Raw genomic sequence first — 17122 nt, 5'->3', positions numbered from 1 at the left:
TACAATCAGAGTTTAGGGTAATTGTGGAATTTCTATTAAACAGCAACAACAACATATGTCACCCACATGAATACAAAATAGATTCAACATGACAATTACTAAGTGGTACTGCAAAGCCAAATCAGTAAACACCCGTTTGGCTCAGAAAATAAGGTATTTTTAAGCTGCAGAAGTCTTTCTATTAGTGAGAAAACATACAAAATATTAAGAACTACATAATGCCATGAAGGCTTATGTCTCTCTCACATTTTGACACTACTTATGCATTAACCATTTCATGTTTCCTCTCTCTTCTTTTTTTAAACAAATGCTCATGCTCCTGAAGAAATTAAACAACTACTTGTGGAGCTAGAAATACAAGGACATTAGCATATTTTTTGTTATTTCCAAATTGACACCCTAATTATTCCAAAGCATGGTTTATTATTTTCCCCCAATGCATGCAGTTACTCAAAGGGTGCCTGAATGAAAACTTGTATAGAAAGCGACTATCACCCAATTCTGATGCTCTCTGGAGCAGTGTGATTGCAATTGTGCAGTGGTTGCTCCCTGCAATGTCAGTGACTTCCACAAATGCTTTGATGTTGATGAAACGGTTATGTGCCGGCTTACAATGCCTGCCCCATCAGGGTGTGTGTTCATTCTAATATTATGCACCCCCACAAATTCTAGCCTTACCACATGGGCAGAAGTTGAAAGTTTTGCCAGCATCAGTATCCTTAAAGCAAATGCTCTGCAGTTGTACACAAGTTGATTATGAAACTGAATTACGCGTCTTACTGACAAAGGTTACTTTTGGTATTCAACAGAAGACAAGAAACATGTTGCCTGTTTGCTAAAATCTTAATGGACAATTTATAGCGGCTCCCTAAAGCACTGGATATATGTTAGGTGGGGGGAGTTTAAATTTAAATCTGCAAGCCAAAACAGAAGTATTTTGCTGAATGGACTGAATTCATTATCACAGCTAATTAGACACTATTTATAAAGAACAAGCACACGCTAACCAATGATCTAGTAACAAATCCTACAGTTTTGCAGGCTTTAAGGGCTGTTAAGAGGTGGGTGATTTGTGCTGTATCTGTAATACTGTATAAATTTTGGGCAATTGTATTTAATTAGATTATTCATTGCCTCAGACCCATCTCTTAGCCAGGACTTTTCGATGATTGTGCTAGTTATGCCGGTTCCAACAATCCAATATAAACTTAGATTAATCTATCATAAGTAGAGGCTTACGTTTATTTAACATAAGGAGAGGTTTACAATATTTATTCAACAATGGTGGAAGCTTGTTTTACATTAATTTCAATGGCACAACTGTTTGTAGAAACAGTACCATAATATTGCTCCCAGATGGATGCAGATGTTAAGCTAGACTTTGTTGGTTTCTGTGCACATGGAACTTTAGTTAAAGAAGTGATGCAAACAGTAACAAAGTGATGTTTGTTTCTGCCAACCAGACTGCACAAGCTTTTTAACAAATGGCTTTAGGCCTGCACGCAAATCAATCATGTAAAACTGGATGTAAAATTACATCCCAAACCAAGCTAAGATAAAGAGTTGTAACACATTTATTACAATGGGGCTTAAGTCTGCTTAACTTGGGCTAGAGTAGCGGCATGCAGGGCAGTACGAGGATTCCTGCATGGGGGCACCTCATTCGTGCCACTCAAAATTCTGTGCCCTGGGCTCTGGCCCCCCTGCCCCCCATATTAAGCCCTGTATGAGACTAAATCTCAGGATTGTGGAATTTGAGCCCCATGTTGGGTGAAAGATTCCTGCATTCTAGACTGTTGGACCAGATGACCCTCATGGTCCCTTCCAACACTACAATTCTATGAAATAACAATAGGCTCATTTTCAGGAATGCCTTACGCCAGGGGTAGGGAACCTTTGGCCCTCCAAATGTTGCTGAACTGCATCTCCCATCAGCTCCAACCAGCATGGCCAATAGTCAAGGCTGATGGGTGTTGAAGTCCAACACCCATCTGGAAAGCCACAAGTTCCACACTCCTGCCACAGACAGATGCCAACCCAATGCCATCAGCCCCTTCCTTTGTATCTCTCAGGATCTCCAATGGGAAGCTGCCTTTTTAAACATGGCCAGAGAAAGAACAGAGCTACTTGCCATTGAAGGATGCAAGTTGACAGGAGTGTTTACCTTGAATGCAGAGAAACTTTGCCCATAATCCTTTGTGTGTGCACAGTCCTTCACATAGGCATATAATCTGAATGCAGGGGGGGGATGGGGTAGAGGAGGATGGTACACACTGAAGCAGGTGGGCAGGAAACAGCACCATTTACTTGGTTTGTACCTGTGAAAATCAAGATGTGCTTCGAAACTGTATAATGCTTTCTACTGCCCACAGAGCAGAAGCCATTCAATCAGGCTAGCTGAATTGTTTCCATCCCAGCTGGTCATTCAAAGAACTGTAACTCTGATAGGCACTGGAGATTGCTTTTTTTCCCTTCTCTCTGCTTTTCTTTCGTGTGATGTCCTTCATATTGCATGCCTGAGGGATTGCTTTTTGTTGTTATTATTATTATTATTGATCTGTAAACTGCTTTGAAAGTTGGTAGAAGAGTGGAATTAAAATACTTTGAAAAGTGACAATATTTATTCCTATCGTACCTTGATACTTAATCAAGATGCTAAACCGGATTCTTCCAGGCTGTGTATTTTAAACAAATGTTTACTAAACTCCCACTGTTTTATCAACCCAGCAACTCCAGGAGAACACGAGAACTTCCAATGTAATAATCACGAAGCTTTGCTCAAGCAGGAGTTGGATCAGTCACTTTAACGCCTTGCTGGGGAATCTTCTATGCCAGGGATGTCCAACCAGTAGATTGCGATCTACCAGTAGATCCCAAGCTGATCCTGATAGACTGCGGAATCCTTATTGTGTACAAAAAGTTACGGGGGAAAAGCTTACAAACTCTGTGCAATCCCCCCACCCCAAAGGTCAAAAACGCTCCTCCTCCCTCCAATGACAATGGGTAGATCACTGCCAGTTTTTTTATACTGGGAGTAGATCGCAGTCTCTTGGGAGTTGGACATGCCTGTTCTATGCCACGGTATAAGGAGGCATAGCCCAATACTGGCAGGAATATGTTTATTTATTTAGAGCTCTTCAGCCAATAAGGCTCCCATGCAATCTTACATACAATCAATAAAAATAAGACCCTGCCTGGATGCTTACAATCTCAAACATCAATCATCATCATCATTATTAGTTTATCATTGATTTTTATTGGGTTTTTTAAATAAATGCTGTAATTATTTGCTTTTAACTTTACAGATACTTTTTAATATCTCTTGCAAACTGCATCTTTCCTACTGAGGCAGCCTGATGCAATAGCTGCTGTCAGGGGACCCTTGAGGGAGAGGGAGGCCTGATGGAGCTGGTCTTTCAGCAGAACGGGATGAAATGAGCCCTGCTTCCTAACTCTGAGGATGCTGCGCATTCCCTGCTAAATGCAAAGCTCTCTGGGAGCATCAGAGCCCAATGGAGGTCTGGATGACAGCCTATTTCATCTGCTATCACTGTGACTACATAAATGGCAATGACAGCGTAACAGATGGAAAGCATGTGTATGTGGCTATTGTTTTATTTGCTCTAAGTTCTGGCACAGTTGTAAAACTGAAGCTAATGTTCTCAGCCTTAACATTAATATTGTTCACTTTCTGAAAGGAAAAACCCTGATTGCATAATCAGCTTTCTTAACTTATATTAAATCTATACAGATGGAACACACACACACATGCACACAAAAGAGAAAGTTGGATGGAACCTAACCTTTGCTTGCCACACAGACCCACTTCCCCTGAAAGCTGAACTCTGAATAAAAGCAGATTCCTCTCTGTCCAACGTGAGCATATGCAACTTGAGAAACAAAAGCTTGGGTTATGAAGTCATGAATAGAAAGCCTCATAAAATGAAGGCTGGCATGTCTAAAGTAATTTAAAAGAACCTCCGTTTCCTTAATTATCAACATGTGTGCCTGCAGGTAGGCCATTTGGGCAGATATGCATCTTTTTAGCAAAATGCGGGCCTGTCATCATTCCACAACATGACTGACACCAATGCTCAAGGGAAACTGGCATGGAAGCCACACAAGTGCTATGAGACCAGAACCATTCTTTGTATTAGCCTTCCCCAACCTAGTGCCTTCCAATGTTTTGGGCTACAACTCCCATCAGCCTGCCTGCCAAAGTATGCCCAATGGTCAGGGTTGATGGGAGCTGTAGTCTAAAATATGTGGACCGTTAGGAAAAGCTGTTTTATATCCAAGACTACTTCAATGCTGTTATAAACACCAAAGTCTACTAGCTTTCTTTAGAGAGGGAGTATCCTCCTAATAGACTTGCCAACTGCTTCATTGGAGCAAAAGATTCCTGCATTGCAGAGGGTTCGACAAGATGACCCTTGGGGTACCTTCCAACTCTATGATTCTAAGATAACAGACTTTAGGCTTCCTGTGATTTGAAAAGAGACCTTCCAATGCCACCTTTGTTCTGGTTTGTTTCATTTTTATTAGTGTATTATTCCCATGTATTCATGCAGATTTATGGTGCAGCCACACTTGGAATACTGTGTACATTTTTTGGTCACATTTAGAAAGATCGCTGCAGATATGGAAAAGGGGCAACCAAAATGGTCAAAGGGCTGGAGCAACTGCCCAATAAAGAAAGGAGCATTTTGGGACATGTCAGAGGACCTTTTTGGCTGACTGCTAAGTGTCAAAACAGACATGATATACTTTATATGCATGATCATTGTGGTTTTACTTAAACTGTTCCTGCTTTAATAATGTAACCATTACTGGCAATGGCCAAGTATGCCTTTTGCCTAGTCTTGAAAGACAGCAGTAACCCACCCTACTGATCTGGGATCTAGCAACCATCCACCACCCTCCCTAAAGAGAGTCGGTTCCAATGAGTTCTGTGCTGCTTGAAGTTTACATCTGGTATAAAGAACACTGCCTAATCGTGTCAAGGGAATTACCAGAAGCATCAGAGGCTTTGTGTGCCTCTCAAACATAATCTCATACTTTGGGATGGGCTGAGGCTCAGTCACAGAGCGCATGTTTTTAATGCAAAAGGTCTTGGGTTCAATCCTCAGCATCTCAACGTAGGGCAAGGAGAGACTCCTATCAGAAAACCTCATGATCCACTCTCTGTCACTGTGTACTAAAGAGACCAATGGTCCGACTTGGCATCAGGCAGCTCCCCACGTTCCTAACCCAAGGTGCTGGGTATGACCAGTCTTCTAACAGTCCTTACCCATAATTCATTCCTTCCCACTACTGCTGAAAGCAGCCCTTTAAGCAGCTCCTTGGTCTCCATCACACAAATCTGACAAGGGCTTGCTCAGCAGACGATCTCTGATCTTGGGAATTCACTCTCTCTGATTTGCTAAAGTATGAACACATGAATTTCCCACAAACTATTTAAGACTTTACTAAGCATGCTCTCCGTGACTGGGGATTGGCATGGGAAAATTTTAGGTTGTATATTTTTAATCTCCATTTTTAGCATATTTGATATTGTTAGCTATTGGATGTTGGAGGGTTTGTTTTTGTTTTTTTACTCTAAGCCTACAAACGGGGCTGGTTAGAAATTCCAATTAATACGCAAATGCCTCTGGAGGCATTCTGACTGAAATAATGAATGAGCCAATAGCGACAACTTCATAATTTATAGACAGGATAGAAGTAATTACCAAGCATGCATGTGAATGTTTTGATGAAATATCCCAGGGGTGAAATGTGTAGCTTAATTAATTAAAAAATAATAATAATTACATTTTAGAAGCCACAGTAGTAGTGTATATTCTGTGGCTGTGTACACACTCCCATTTACTTTGCATCCAGAACATTCTCCACTGCTGGTTTGAGTTGTGGCGTACATAGCAATATCTATCCTATTGTTTATTGAGAACTATTGTATTCTGATGAATTTTCCCTTAAACCAGCTTGGATCCATTTTTTGCAGGGGGGGGGGCGTGACCTAGCTGTGCTTTGAGGCAGTATTGTGCATTTTAATTTCTTAAAATGCAGATCTTTAAATTCCTAAATTGGGAGGGGTCTTGAGAGGACACATGGAAAGCAGGGGCTGGGGGCTGGTATGGCCCATGGATTGTCCCCCTCTGATCTAAATAAACAGAAAGTTTTGCTGCCTAAGAGTAGATCAGAAACAGGGCCCCACTGTGTTTTTTAATCCTGACTTGCCCTTGCCATATTGAGTTGTTCTGCAAATAAGGAAGTCAAAGTAAGCTTTCCTTCGAAGGTCTAAAAATATATGCGATTGTCACAAAATAATAAAGGTTTATGCACCAGATTATGGTGTCCACATAAAGCCTTTGTACTTTCAGTATTAAATGTTGAGTATACTCTTGGCAGCCTAATAAAAGAAGATGCTATTGCAACAACAGGTACCCAAGGTTGAATTCATGCCAGAAATTAGCTCATAATCTTCTAAGAGAAACTAAGTTTTGCTTCCAAGAATGAACAGCTTCAATGTGAATAGAAGGGTGTGTGTCTTTAATACTCAGTGTGACAAATGTGTATGCTGGGTTTTAACCAACATTCATGCTTTTCACGTGTGTTATGAAATTAAAGTCAAAGCATGCCTGACAGGCTGCCTTGTACTGGGTTAGATGAGTTATCCAGCTGGCTCAGAACTGACTGCTTGGTGTTGTCTACATTGACTAACAATGGCTCCCAGAGGCCTTTCACAGCCCTACCAGGAGATGCAAGGGACTGAACGTGGATTTCCCAATAAGCTACAGCTCTTCCCCGACAGTAAGCCAGGACATGTGCCTAATCACACTTTAACACACATGTCTGCATGTGTAACTGTGGAGGCATGATATTTTGAAGTCTTTTATCCAGAAGCATTCCACACCACGGGGGAGACTGCATTATGCCTTTATATCTAGCATTAGTTTGGGCTCCTAAAACCCTTCCAATATGGTTCAAAAGTAGAAGTTTCTTTATGGGTTTCCTTAAGGTTCCTAACCAGCCCAAGGAAAAATAACAAACATGGATAGAGGCAAGGGAACTGAGAAGAGAAGGCAAAGGTGTTATTAGGTTATGTGAAGGCTCCATGAAGTTGAGCAGGCTAGAAGCCTGAGTGAGAAAACTGCACCATGGAACAGCTTTGAAACAAAACACATCATGGTCTATTGTGGGGAGACTTGGTTTCCTGAGCGAACAAGATACCCAAGGAAAAGGGTGGTAAGATTAAGGCTAGGGCTAGGGGAAGGGCAGAGTGCTTTGTAACAAAAGGTAGCCTGCTAGTCAGGAGGTACAATATTATAAGTTTCATTGGGTAGTCTTAGGAGCCAATTCTCAGAAAACGCGCTACTCCATCCATTATCAATTAATTTACCTACAGGATGGCCCACAGTGGTGCTCATTTCAAACAAAGTCAAGGAATGAACAGTCCAAATTTTTCAGGGGCTAGACTGACAGAACAAGTGATTTGGAAAGTCCTTTCAGATTCCTTGCCTTGAGCTGCAAACATTCTGGAAACTAAGTTTTATATTTTAGCAGCTGGGAGAGATAGATAGAAAAATGGGAGCAACTGCTGCTTTAAAAGATGAAAACATCCAGGCAGATTAACCAATCTTAGGGTCAGTCACAATTTGTACAAATTTTAGTTCCAGCTATCCAACTCAGGCTCACTGAGAACATAAACTGCAACCCAAAACCCTCACCAATATATCACTTGACAGCTTTTAACTAAAGTCAATGCAAGTCTTTCTGGCTGAAAAGCTCTTTGTCACAAGGTGAGCAAAAAGCAAGCACCTTCAGCAAGCAACAGTTGGGGATTCCAGAAACATCAAAGGAATACAAGACAACCTAGTTGCAATGAAGTCAACTGACATTAGCTTTGGCCATCAATTAACCTTCCCTTCCCAGATTTTTCCAGGTGTCCTTTATTAAAAAAGCCTACTTCTCTGTTGTAGCTGGGGCTTTTAAGAGAGCACATTGGCATTTGGCTCTGCCTGACAATTTTTATTATTTTTAGTATACCTCTTAGGCATTCAAACAGATTTATGCAAGGTGGAATGTAAATTCTCATCAAATTAATTTAGAAGTGATGACACAGCACATTGATTAGGGGTCACTGTATACCTGATGTGAAATAAAAGGCCTTCTCTTCTTTTCATGACCTTTGAACATTTTATTATTTCAGTAATTACCTAGTTGGGGGTCCAGAGATATTTAAGAATGCTAGAAGGTGGACTGCCAATAGCTGCCTTGCCTTTGTTACCATTTATCGACTGCATCAGATGCAGAGAACATCAGGTACCACATTGGTTTCATTTACATCAGTTGCTATGGTGTAGGGACAAGAAAGCAGTTCCAAAGGGATGTGTTGTCATTAGTATATTGAGAAATATAGTGCATTTCGAAATAAGTTTAAGGGTATAAGGAGGGGGAAAGAATCAGACATCCTTGTTCTTGAAAAATGTATACTGAATTTGGTTATGGGAACATTTGATGCTGACATGTCAGTTTTCTGCTAAGACTCATAAGCTTCCACTTCCCCCTTTATTTATACAGCAGTACATAAATATTTTGTGAATTATACTTCTCTGATCCACAGGATGAATCTAGGCTTTCTCCTTCCAGGGTTGTGTCTCTTGTGTTATTACAGACTCATTATATCTTCTAGAGTCAACAAAGAGTAATCCCCCACCAAAAAAACCCCAAGAAGCAGCAAAAAGAAATCCAACTGCATGGCTCACACTGAAGAACAGAACAGCAAACGCCATACTTGGCGTTGTCAAGATAAAGCAGCATTAAGACGGATCTACCATGCAGATATTGCACTGTGTCTGCTGACAAAGGCTTACAGTTGAGATCTGCCACTTGAGGGCTGTCAGGACCATGCTGGCAAGACAGCTCTGGAGCTAAAGCCAGGAAGAAAGCCTAAAGCTAATCAAACTAGAGTCCCTAGGCCCATCCAATGGTTTCTGTAGAACGATGCACCAAAGAACATATGCTGAAACAAGCCAAGACTGGAACTACAGGCAGTCTACTGGACACAGTTCTAGCCCTCCGGGTCAGAGAAGCACATAAGAAAGAAGGCCAGTTAAATCAGGCCCCCAGGGAGAAGTCAGAGATGGAGCACGGCAAACAATCTAGAGACAGCCAGCAGCGCTACTGCTGTGGACTATAAAGATCTGGTGCAACGTGAGTCCGCATTTCTCATGGCACTTGCCGAATAACCAGAACAGTCATTCAACAAGCAAATAGGAAGGGCTGAGCTAAAGCAAGCTAAAGCCAGAGGTTTTCAGTTTAGGGGATTTATTATGGCTGGAAGAGGTTACCATGGGCTCAGTTGGATGAGCTTGTTTCAGCCTGAACAACTTTACAGTGGAAAAAGGAACAAACGTCACTTAAAAACATGAGCAATTTTAGAATGTTGCTAAACTTCTTGAGTGCTTTCCTTTGATTCCTAGCCTGGGTAATCATAGATTTGTGGTTTTTACCGCCAACTTCACAATAGACCCTTCCTTACATACAGTATATAACATGCATGCTATACTGTGGTACCTCGGGTTACATACGCTTCAGGTTACACACTCCGCTTACCTAGAAATAGTGCTTCAGGTTAAGAACTTTGCTTCAGGATGAGAACAGAAATCGTGCTCCGGCGGCGCGGCAGCAGCAGGAGGCCCCATTAGCTAAAGTGGTGCTTCAGGTTAAGAACAGTTTCAGGTTAAGAACGGACCTCCGGAACAAATTAAGTACTTAACCCAAGGTACCACTGTATGTCCCTTTACTGGTGTTTTAAGTGGTTTTCTTTCTTTTTCTGCTGACTGAAACAAGTTTGTCCAAACTAATCCACAGGTATCCCCTCCCCATCGTAATCAAGTTCATAAAATGAAAAGGTTGTCTTCTAGATTGTTCTTCTAGTAAAAATGCACCTGGATTTGTATTAAAATATGATCGTAATACAATAACTTGTACTGTGCAAATATTTAGTAAGCCACTTGGAGCCTTTGAAGTGAGATGTAAGTACTCTATTCTAAATAAAGTATTTTTTGATAAGTAGACATAGATTCAAAGGCCTTTCCTGATAAGTGCCCTCCATAAGGTTTCAAGACCTTTATCTCTGCATTTCATATCTTGCCTGGCTAGCAGAAGGTGCATAATTAAGCTCCTCAATCCCATTCTTCCATTCATGTGGTAAATTTCATGTGGCAACAGCAGAGGACTTTGCATCTTCACAAGGCAGGAAAGGTCCATCTGCATTCCTAATCTAACAGCTAAATTAGAGGAACCTGAATGCCTTTTTTAAATATGACAGAAATACACCTATAAGAACTCTTCTCCTAAACACAGTGCCAAATCTGATGTTACTTTCTAAACTGGATATGGAATGTGACTTTGACTTTTATGTATCTCCTCTGCCCATCTGCCTTCCCCAACTCACCTCTGTTGATAATGAACATTTGACTTGACCAGACGTCTTTTTGAATTCTCAAATTCAAGATCTCTGATAAAGATGAAGACTGTTTTGCTTTCTATTGGGGGAGGGGGGGATATCTGTCACACATTCACGTTCATAGTGCATTTGAAAAGTAACATCAAACCAGAACTTACGTGTAAAACATACACAATTTTAATGATTTATATGTGTGTATGTGTCACACCCGGGACGCGGGTGGCGCTGTGGGTAAAACCTCAGCGCCTAGGACTTGCCGATCGCATGGTCGGTGGTTCGAATCTCCGCGGCGGGGTGAGCTCCCGTCGTTCGGTCCCAGCTCCTGCCCACCTAGCAGTTTGAAAGCACCCCTAAGTGCAAGTAGATAAATAGGTACCGCTTTCTAGTGGGAAGGTAAACGGCGTTTCCGTGTGCTGCGCTGGTGCTGGTTCGCCAGAGCAGCTTCGTCATGCTGGCCACGTGACCTGGAAGTGTCTGCGGACAGCGCTGGCTCCCGGCCTATAGAGTGAGATGAGCGCACAACCCTAGAGTCTGTCAAGACTGGCCCGTACGGGCAGGGGTACCTTTACCTTTACCTATGTGTATGTTTGTTCATATCTTTTCTTATCAGGACATCCCTCCTGTCCTGACAGCATATCTTTTCCAGACTTGAAGTACAAATTATGGAGATTTATTGCTGCAAAATGAATTGTGCTTATATGTATTTTTGGCATGATAATACTGGTGTAAAGTACAAAATGTTCCCTAAGAACATTTTAACATGTATGCATGACTTTTAGCATGTGTTCATGAGATGCTGAAGGAAATCTACAACACGAAAATGCCTCTGGAAACAAAAGAACATATGTGAACAGGTTGGAATCACAGAGCATGTTGCTTGCTGAAATGAAGAGCACCTCTAAAAATGGTTCATTTATCATGGTGAGCAAGGGATGCCACACAAAAGAACTCAGTTTTTCAAAGAGCAGTATCTTGTTTGCGTAAACTCTTTCGCTGTTCCCAGACAAAATGCTTCCTCCTACATAACTCCTGAGGAATGTGCTTATATGACTTCTCAGAAACGCAAGGTCAAACTCTTTCCAATTATGGCAGTCTCTTCCAGTTGCTTTATAAACAGTGTTTAAAGGCCTGGTGTGATCTAAAAGGAACCATCACCTGAAGCCATCACTGAATAGCATTATGATGGTAGGCTACGAATTATAGAGATAAAACAAAATATCTATATAACTTTGTGCAAAATGCAAAAAGGGGGGGGGGGAACAACTGTGTTCCTGCCCCATATTTAATGACAAATTTCTTATAAAACAGTGCACCCTCTTCCAAAATGTAATAGATTATTTCTTGCTTTCAGTTGTTATTTCTGGGTGGGAGCTGCTTCTCCATGGCTCTGCCCGTGACTCTATGGTAGAAATATCAACAAGTCAGTACAACTTGGGAATGAGGCTCCTTGGGTTTCTTGCGAACTTGTCCACATGATGCCACCATAATCAAAATGCTGTCTCGTATTATTTTTCCATTCAGTTAGGATATATTGCTTCCATGGAAAATTTGGTAAGGAAAAAAGACCCCATAGAAATGGTAAATCTGTATTATATCCAGGCAGCGAAGGAGGGAAAGGGATTCCATTTTGATTAAAAAATTGTGTGGATTCTGTGGAAAAATTGCATACATAAGCAATACCAAGTGCTAGCAGAGTCACCTAATTAACACAAATGGAGTCCAGAGAGAGAAAGAAAAGACCTGATAACACTTTACTGAGCAAGCAGAATTAAAACAGTGTATAATTTGAGGGGAAAGCAACAAAGAGGCTTTGTCTTTCTTAGTTCAGGCCTTGTAGGGAGATGTTCAATGAAACATATACAGGAAAAAATATCTCAGAACTACACAGCCAATTAGAAAACATGCTACCTCAGTAGAGATCACACCATTCTGCCTGGTTGCTAAACAAGACCACCACCTCCCTCTTTGTTAGCTGACTTATTGATAACAGATTTAGCCTTTAATTAAGAGACAGAGTGATCCTTGCTGTTGCATTGCCAACATAAATTCTGCAACAAACTACCATGTAGAAGCACCACTTTCACATAAGACTGGTCAGTGAAAACTTAGGGTTTGCCAATCAGAAGGTCGGCGGTTCAAATCCCCGCGACGGGGTGAACTCCCGTGCCTGGTCCCTGCTCCTGGCAACCTAGCAGTTCGAAAGCACGTTAAAGTGCAAGTAGATAAATAGGTACCGCTCCGGCGGGAAGGTAAATGGCATTTCCGTGCGCTGCTGTGGCTTGCCAGAAGCGGCTTAGTCATGCTGGCCGCATGACCCAGAAACTGTACGCTGGCTCCCTCGGCCAATAAAGCGAGATGAGCGTCGCAACCCCAGAGTCGTCCGCAACTGGACTTAACAGTCAGGGGTCCCTTTACCTTTACCTAGCACAAGAGAATTTGGGTGATTCACCTAACTAAATCAACACACTTTGTAGAAGAAAAGGTGTGTAAAACACTGTTTTGCACCATCCACAAAGAGTGGTTATTTTGCAATACAATGTTCTACCCCTGCCCTTTTTTGCCGTTGCACATCCCAGATCTTGCTGTCCACATGGGTGCAATATCTGTGCCCTATAATTCCTTTTACTGAGATTCTTTGAAATTAGCTAAGCATCTTTACAGAGAGGCAGGAGTCAATTGCTCCAAAAGCTAGTGAAGGTCAAACTAACCTTGGCTCAGATGTTAAGTAGACTTGATTATTATGAGCTTTCATGCTGACTGCATAAGGAGGGGAAACCTTATTTGTTTTCCAAGAGTTCTCTCTGCCAGGTTGTAATGGGGATGGGTCACTGCCATCCCTTTCATCCTGAAAGGGCTTGAAGCTTTGCACACATTCCAACAAGCACTTGCAAGCCTCAAGAGTGCTTGAGAAGTGCCTGTCTCTGCATACTCTTCCTTCCTGAAGACCAACAATTTTTTCTTCTAGACAGGCTCTGGTAGGGAATCCGAGCCCATTGTAGACAGAGACTCTAAGTCCCTGATGCTGTGCAGAGCATGTGTAGCATCCATTTCTTGCTGGGAATTCCACTGTTTGTAGTCTACCCCTTGTCATAGTCAGATCATTTCCTGCTGAGATTTATGCTTTCGGCATCTTTTCCCCTCTGTAGAGGTGGGGGATCTATTAGGATGGGTCTTTTTCATGCGACTTCTGCATGAGAGGTCCGGAGGGCAACAACACAAGAACAGGTCTTTTCTGCAGTGGCTCCCCATTTGTGGAATACTCTCCCCAGGGAGGTTCATCATTATTCACCTTTAGGCACCAGGCAAAAATGTTCTTCTTCAACCAGGCCTTTGGCTGATTAACATTCTACGTCATTATAAATGTGTCTTTTTCAGAGGGGGGCATTGTTGATTTGTCTTGTTTTTATTATGTATTTTGTGTTTTTATTTTGTATTTTTATGCAGTGAACCCCCCTAAAAAATATAGTTCCAGCTCCAAACAGGACTACCTTCCCTTTCCCAGGAGATTTAGATTAGCAGGGCCAGCAAAATTTGCAGAGATTCTTATGAAATTTCCTTCTCCTACAGTCCATAAACTACTTGCTGCATTAAGTTCTGAAGCATGTCATTTTATATCTATCATAATATTTTAAAAGTCTATAACGTGATCCATAAATTTACAATCCATAAACTATACACAATGTTGTTGTTTTCTTCTAACTTAGAAAATCTTGGGCCACAGTATTATTTGGTACATCTGCAATGCATGAGTATTAATTTTATTACCAGGTACTTGACCTTGCAGTGGTATTTGTACTGTATATCATTCCTGTGTATTAAAAGCACTTCAAATGCATTATGTGGTTGCAATTCCTACAACAACCCTGTAAGGTTGGGACAAGGAACCTATATGTCCCTCTTATGTTGCTGGAGTTCAATTCCCATCAACCCCAGCCATTGGCCAGGCAGGCTGGCTGGGGTTGATGGGAGCTGGAGTCTGACAATATATGGAAGGCTACAGGTTCCCCACCATTAAGAACAGGAGAATAGCCTACTGGATCAGACCAATGGTGAAAGGTAAATCATCAGTATTATTCCCCTTATTGCATATTGGGAATGAGGGACTGAAGCTGGGAGAAAGTGGGTTGCTTAAATCCCCCCAAACAAGTGATTTTCAACATTACCCCATATATGACTATTTTGCACCCAGTACTGCTTATCGCAGGGCAAAATCATGCTTCCAATTATTGGCTGTTTGTTGAAGAAGGAAATATGTAGTTTATTCCATAAACCACATAATTCTACTTGTACAACGGAATGCCTCCCACGATCTACAGGATCGCTCTGTAACTATTTGGCAGAAAGTGATCTGTGATCACACTTGGTGTAACTGTGAGCATATTTGCCCCCCAGCAGTGCCGGCACTACTATTAGGTAGAGTGGAAGGCCACCTCAAGCAGATAATTTGGGTGCCATGAAAGGGCAAAAAATGGTTAGCTGTTTAATTTATTGTTGTAGTATTTTTACTACCAGGGAGGAGAGGGGAAAGAAGAGCTTGTGGGGTTTTCTTTCTCAGATGCCCCCAAAATGTGGCTGGTAAAGGGTATCATGCACCTTGCCCTGGGCAACAAAATGTCTGCCTCTATGGCTTTCCAGTAATGTGAGGAGACTTAAAAGTTGGATTTTATAAGTTGAAAGTGCCCAAAAGATTAATTTGGTAATAAAAAACAGTTTATATAAGGAAATCATTTTAGTTTGGCTCAACATAACCTACATAATTTTATGCCTGGTATTAGCAGCTGATAAGCAAACAGCACTAGGCATATTTGAAATACTTTAATTCCACTGTTGCCTGGCTGGTATTATATCAGCGCCAACTGTCACAGATAGCTTTGCAGTGCAGTAATAGTTGCAATTTTTCCTCTGGAATAGCCACAGATTAAGAAATATGCAGACCACAAATTAAACAGCTCCTAAGGAAAACAGGATCAAATTAGCTTGTTAAATTCAACATGTCTTACATACCAATCTGCAGTGCTAGGCTACACGGAGCCTTTAAACTCCCTGTCTATCTTAGATGCTGCCTCTCCACCAAATTGCCCAAGGTGGAGCAATACCAACATTCAAAAACAACAAAAGAAATTAGGACTCTTTGCTAAAGTGACAGATAAACAGTAGCAACAGGGTGGATTCAGGGGGCAAGTCTAAAAGTGGCAGCAATAAAAGGGGAAGGAGCTGGAGCTCCCACTACAAAATCATCCACCATCATTAAGAGACTAATCAACATGGTGCCCTTCATAATGTTCTTCAGACTCCAGTTCCCACCAGTCCCAGCCAATGGCTTGTACACAACATTCATCCATTGCACCTTTCCTTCTCCCTTCTCAATGCACAATATTAAACCAGGATGTCTGTAATGAAATCCACATACCCATTGGGAAATGGAGGAAGCTATTTTCCTATCCCACCCCACCCTGCAAAAAACCCAACAACACTGCCCTTGAAGCAATGCTACATCGCGATGGAGTGTTGCTTCCATAGGGCATTTTATCCTAAATGAAAAGGGAATGTCAATAGGTTGCTGAGGGCAGTTCAGATGGAGCTAGAGATAGATAGAAATAGAGATGATAGAGATAGAGATGATAGAGATATTCTATTTTAAAAGGAGTTGGAGAAGAAATCCTCAACCACCTAATCTTTAATGGCAAGCCCATAGTCCCACCTTCCTTAATGTCCTGAGAATTTTCCCATTCTTGAAGATTAACTCGCCATGCATTACTGTGTACAATTTTGGTCTAGACATCTCAAAAAAAGGCAAACCAACACTGTCAGAGAACTAGAACTCCAATTTTTTTCAGAGGGCAACTCCTCCATAAAGGAAGGTTACAATGCTTGGAGATTTTTAATTTTAAGGGGGAAAAGAAAAGTAAGGGGAAACATGACAGAAATTTATAAAATGATGCAAGACATGGAAAAAGTGGATAGTGAGAACTTTTCCTCCCTCTCTCAAGAATAATAGGACTGGAGGTCACCCAATGAAGCTGAACAGCGGAAGATTCAGGAGGGAAGGATGTGCTTCTTCACACAGTACATAGCTAAATCACACAATTCACTACCACAAGATACAGTAGTAATGTCCACAAACCCTGGTAAATTCCAAAGCTGATTAGACAAATTAATGGATCAGAGGCAGTATGTCTCTGAATACCAGCTGCAGAGGAAGAGCAGAATGAAAGGTCTAATGCACTCCTATCCTATAGGCTTCCCACAGGCATCTGGCTGGCCACTGTGGGACGAGATAGGCCTTTGGCGATCTAGCATGGCTGTTCTTCTGTTAGAGCACAGTGTTTCACCTGTACCTTAAGACAGTAGCAGAAGAAGCGTGGAGAATGCATACCTCCTAATTACTCGCACAATCCACCAAAAGCTGGACAGCATTCAAAGTGCAGGTGCTGAACAAGCAGATGAGTTTACTGTATTCCCCTCCAAGAGCTTTATTAATACATGTAAAACAGAGCTTACCCCCACAACCTATTTTGTCCTATATTTTCCCTCCCCCATTTCCTACAGCGCCACCACTTATACAGGCTAAGCAAGGATCAGGTTATTGTAAGTCATTGGTTTTTATGTTTTCTATTAGTATGCTGTAATTGTGTTTAACACATCTTATGG

General features: G+C 41.6%; 1 protein-coding gene across 1 annotated transcript in view; it reads right to left on the bottom strand.

The window, feature by feature from the left end:
- The window catches only part of ARSJ (arylsulfatase family member J), a 32723-nt gene that overhangs the window by 4762 nt on the left and 10839 nt on the right, over window positions 1–17122 (bottom strand). The gene's annotated exons all lie outside the window — the stretch shown is intronic.

This window comes from Podarcis filfolensis (assembly GCF_964270895.1).
Source record: "Podarcis filfolensis genome assembly, chromosome: 9".
In the NCBI taxonomy this organism is placed as follows: Eukaryota; Metazoa; Chordata; class Lepidosauria; order Squamata; family Lacertidae; genus Podarcis; species Podarcis filfolensis.
This window is presented reverse-complemented; position numbering and strand designations above follow the sequence as displayed.